The sequence below is a fragment of the Ipomoea triloba genome, chromosome 1, assembly GCF_003576645.1.
Source record: "Ipomoea triloba cultivar NCNSP0323 chromosome 1, ASM357664v1".
NCBI classification, from domain to species: domain Eukaryota; kingdom Viridiplantae; phylum Streptophyta; class Magnoliopsida; order Solanales; family Convolvulaceae; genus Ipomoea; species Ipomoea triloba.
The window spans coordinates 3343342-3349177 of NC_044916.1; the positions used below are offsets into that span (position 1 = coordinate 3343342).

Genomic DNA, 5836 nt, shown 5'->3' on the forward strand with positions numbered 1-5836 from the left:
ATATTATAGGATAGTGAAATTTTTAGGGGATCAAAGACAATTTAGATGAATTAGAGTCACTAGACTAAATTTATCAAGTCTACACTCTGGAATAGTGACTATAATTTTGCTTGTAAATCTAAAGAATCAGTTCAAGGATGTGTGTCAGGCAAGAGAATATATAGATCGGAGACAATATAATACCTGATTGGCAAATCCGACACCAAAACCGAGGAGAATCCGGCCGACGATCAACATGGCGACGTCGCGAGCAAAGGCGTTAAGCAAAGCTCCGGCGCAGAAGAGAAGACCTCCGAGGAGCATGGAAAGTCTCCTCCCCAGTTTCCTGGTAACATACGACGCAACCAGGGAAGAGAACAGCGCAGCCAAGTACAGTGACGAGGTGAACAACGTCAACGGAACGCTGTCGAATTTGCAGTACTGATTCGTAGACGTATCCGCATTTTTCTTTCTGTACACAGAATGAAAAAACTTTTCAAGAACGAATCCATAGATGTCACACCCCCTATACATTCACCACCAAAGCAAAAACGTTAAAAAATATTGACTTTAACCTAAAAGGGTTTCAATTGATCACTCGAGTCACTTAAGTATGAGATTGATCATTTAGATATATTTCACCACCAAAAACAAAAACTTTAAAAAATATTGACTCAACCCAAAAGAGTTTTGATTGACCACTCGCGTCACTTAGTATGAGATTGATCAGTTAGATGTAAAATTAAGAATTGATATTTCGATACCTGAAATCCGATATCGTAACCGAAAATAAGGCCTCCCATGGCAGCAACGATGCAAGTAAAAGTGACATAACCATTGAGATTACCAGGGTATGCTTTTCCAGTGCCAGGACCAGAGCCAAAACCACCACCCGCCATTGTTGCTCCTTCTCAAGGTTTAGCAACAGAAAACCAAACAACCAATTGAAGAAGATGGAGATCAGAGAATTGAAAATCGATAGGGATAAAGGGAAGATTGAATGTAGGGAGAAAATAGATGGGGAGAGAGGAATGTATATATATAGAAATATGGAAAGTATCTGAGGAAATAGTAATTACTACAGTACTCCATATATAGAACTACAGTAAATTTTACGATTACAATGGCCCCATATTAGTAACTTTTTATTTTTAATTTAATTGTTATGAATACGGGTGAATTGACTTATCTTATTTTATTACTTTTTCGGTCCCATTTTATATGTTTGATTGGAATTATTTTTAATTTTATTTTTATAATGTTAAGTTAATATTAATATAACAAATTTATATTTAGAAACTACATTAAAATATTATTAAATACAAAAATCAAATTTAAAAATTAGTAAAAAAGTAAAATAAAATAAAAGTGGGACAGGAGTTTATTATTAAGATAAAAAGAATTTGCATATGTCAAACATGTCGAGGGATGACTAATTGTGAGTGATTTTTTATAGGGGTGTCAGGTGTGTAGTATGGTTCTTAATGAAGTTGTCTCTAAATTATAGTGATTTTACATTTTTACCACTCCCATAATATCTTTTGTTATCGAACTGTACTTATTTTAATTCCCAAAAGGTACTGTTTAGTCCAAAATTAACTGAAATAAGTAAAAATATAACAATAAAAACTTGTATAAACAGTGAACTATTTGGATAATTTACCTGTAATTTCCTTGCTACAATAGTACAGTAGAGTAATAACGGGTATTTGCGTTTTCTATTTCAATTCATTTATTTGTATTCAAAAAGAATTCAATTCATTTATTATGAATAGTTGTCAATATAATGGTATGCACAATTTAATGATTGAGTAAATATGAAAATTATTGATAAATTACAAAAGTATGTCATGGTGACTAGGATTTATCCTAATTTCTTCAATATTATCTGATTGGGTAACCAATTGAACCAACAAAATTAATATTTCATATTCAATATATTACTCAATAGATGGTTAGAACTTAGAATTGACGCAATTAGATATTTTTTTTTAATAAGGAATTCCAAAAATTTTTTAAAAATACTGCGTAAAACAATAATTTCAAAGTTTTCTTATAATATAAGATCAGAGAATAATTTCAAAAAACTATGATTCATTAAACACCCTGACCTAAAAATAACGTCTCTTTATTATTGGTTTGTTTTCATTTTTAAAATCTCATAAGAAGCATGGAACGAAAAATAAAAAGAAAAAGGTATTTAGTTGTGATTATATTAATTGTGATAATTCATTAAACACCCTGCCTAATATCAGAACTAGGATATTAAAATTTAGAACCATTATCATAACCTTGATCCTCACCGTAGATCAGAGCATATCAGAATTAGGATCAGAACATATTAGAGCTAGAATCAGAGCATATCAGAGTATTTAGTTGTGATTATATTAAATTTTTTCAAATTTTCTGACGAATTTCAAAAATCACTTTTTCACTTTCAAATATTATATTTATAATATACACTATATATCATATAGTATATATATATATATTATATATTATATATATATATATATATATATATATATATATATATATATATTTGGATGCATGGGCCCTTCCAGCATGGGCCCTGGGCGGTCGCCCAGCTCGCTCTTGCTCAGGACTGGCCTAGGCGACAGTATAAGGTCTAACCTCTGTGTTCAACTGAGTTACTCTGGTTTAAATTCCATCAGATACTCTGTCAAGCCGGGGCTTGGAGACCCTTGATGTTGGGAACAACTATAGTGATTTACCACTTTGATTCTTAATTTCTAATTTATCCCATAATATCTTTTTTTGTTTTGTTATCAAATTGTACTATTTTAATTCCCAAAAGGTACTGTTTAGTCCAAAATTAACTGAAATATGTAAAAATTTAAATCAAAGCTATAAAACTTTTATAAACAGTGAACTATTTAATTTGGATTATTACCAGCAATTTCCTTGCTTGCTAAAATAGTACAGTAGAGTATTAACGCGTATTTGTGTTTTCTATTTCAAAATTTCAATTCATTTATTATGATTAGCGGTCAATATAATGGTATACACAATTTAATGATGAGTAAATATGAAAATTATTGATAAATTACATAGTATGTCACTATGTTATGCTGACTAGGATTATCCTAATTTCTTCAATATTATCCGGTTAAGCATTATTCTCTCTCATATGTAAAAATCAAATTTTTAGTACTATTAACCCTGTTACATATAATATCTATCCATATATACAATTTATTATTTCTTATTCAATACATTACTCCGTAGTGGTTAGAATTGGCGCAATTAGTTTTTTTTTTTTTTAAATTCTTTAAGGAATTCCAAAAGTTCTCTTAAAATATAAAAGAATAATTTCAAAGTTTTCTTATAATATACGAGAATAATTTTAAAAACAATCACAACTTTTCAGTAGAAAATACTATTTATCTCACAAAAATCAAACCATCATAACTTCTTATTTATATTCATTAACTATTAGTAAATTTATCCACTTCTCACATTGGTTCCATGGAAACGGGATAGAAAACAGAAGATATGAAACACGCAAAAAAGTATATATATATATATATATATATATGCTAATTTCTTTTTTAGAAAATAATTTTTTAATTTGAAACATTGTATGAAATTTTCGTAAATTTGTGAGAAGAATCAAGTGCCCTAGGATAGTGAAATTTTTAGGGGATCAAAGACAATTTAGATGAATTAGAGTCACTAGACTAAATTTATCAAGTCTACACTCTGGAATAGTGACTATAATTTTGCTTGTAAATCTAAAGAATCAGTTCAAGGATGTGTGTCAGGCAAGAGAATATATAGATCGGAGACAATATAATACCTGATTGGCAAATCCGACACCAAAACCGAGGAGAATCCGGCCGACGATCAACATGGCGACGTCGCGAGCAAAGGCGTTAAGCAAAGCTCCGGCGCAGAAGAGAAGACCTCCGAGGAGCATGGAAAGTCTCCTCCCCAGTTTCCTGGTAACATACGACGCAACCAGGGAAGAGAACAGCGCAGCCAAGTACAGTGACGAGGTGAACAACGTCAACGGAACGCTGTCGAATTTGCAGTACTGATTCGTAGACGTATCCGCATTTTTCTTTCTGTACACAGAATGAAAAAACTTTTCAAGAACGAATCCATAGATGTCACACCCCCTATACATTCACCACCAAAGCAAAAACGTTAAAAAATATTGACTTTAACCTAAAAGGGTTTCAATTGATCACTCGAGTCACTTAAGTATGAGATTGATCATTTAGATATATTTCACCACCAAAAACAAAAACTTTAAAAAATATTGACTCAACCCAAAAGAGTTTTGATTGACCACTCGCGTCACTTAGTATGAGATTGATCAGTTAGATGTAAAATTAAGAATTGATATTTCGATACCTGAAATCCGATATCGTAACCGAAAATAAGGCCTCCCATGGCAGCAACGATGCAAGTAAAAGTGACATAACCATTGAGATTACCAGGGTATGCTTTTCCAGTGCCAGGACCAGAGCCAAAACCACCACCCGCCATTGTTGCTCCTTCTCAAGGTTTAGCAACAGAAAACCAAACAACCAATTGAAGAAGATGGAGATCAGAGAATTGAAAATCGATAGGGATAAAGGGAAGATTGAATGTAGGGAGAAAATAGATGGGGAGAGAGGAATGTATATATATAGAAATATGGAAAGTATCTGAGGAAATAGTAATTACTACAGTACTCCATATATAGAACTACAGTAAATTTTACGATTACAATGGCCCCATATTAGTAACTTTTTATTTTTAATTTAATTGTTATGAATACGGGTGAATTGACTTATCTTATTTTATTACTTTTTCGGTCCCATTTTATATGTTTGATTGGAATTATTTTTAATTTTATTTTTATAATGTTAAGTTAATATTAATATAACAAATTTATATTTAGAAACTACATTAAAATATTATTAAATACAAAAATCAAATTTAAAAATTAGTAAAAAAGTAAAATAAAATAAAAGTGGGACAGGAGTTTATTATTAAGATAAAAAGAATTTGCATATGTCAAACATGTCGAGGGATGACTAATTGTGAGTGATTTTTTATAGGGGTGTCAGGTGTGTAGTATGGTTCTTAATGAAGTTGTCTCTAAATTATAGTGATTTTACATTTTTACCACTCCCATAATATCTTTTGTTATCGAACTGTACTTATTTTAATTCCCAAAAGGTACTGTTTAGTCCAAAATTAACTGAAATAAGTAAAAATATAACAATAAAAACTTGTATAAACAGTGAACTATTTGGATAATTTACCTGTAATTTCCTTGCTACAATAGTACAGTAGAGTAATAACGGGTATTTGCGTTTTCTATTTCAATTCATTTATTTGTATTCAAAAAGAATTCAATTCATTTATTATGAATAGTTGTCAATATAATGGTATGCACAATTTAATGATTGAGTAAATATGAAAATTATTGATAAATTACAAAAGTATGTCATGGTGACTAGGATTTATCCTAATTTCTTCAATATTATCTGATTGGGTAACCAATTGAACCAACAAAATTAATATTTCATATTCAATATATTACTCAATAGATGGTTAGAACTTAGAATTGACGCAATTAGATATTTTTTTTTAATAAGGAATTCCAAAAATTTTTTAAAAATACTGCGTAAAACAATAATTTCAAAGTTTTCTTATAATATAAGATCAGAGAATAATTTCAAAAAACTATGATTCATTAAACACCCTGACCTAAAAATAACGTCTCTTTATTATTGGTTTGTTTTCATTTTTAAAATCTCATAAGAAGCATGGAACGAAAAATAAAAAGAAAAAGGTATTTAGTTGTGATTATATTAATTGTGATAATTCATTAAACACC

General features: G+C 30.2%; 2 pseudogenes; both read right to left on the reverse strand.

Moving 5' to 3' along the window:
* Nucleotides 1-144: 144 nt before the first annotated feature.
* Nucleotides 145-878, reverse strand: LOC116033386 (annotated as a pseudogene).
* A 685-nt stretch (nucleotides 879-1563) lies between these two features.
* On the reverse strand, nucleotides 1564-4494 carry LOC116033404 (annotated as a pseudogene).
* Between the last annotated feature and the right edge of the window lie 1342 nt (nucleotides 4495-5836).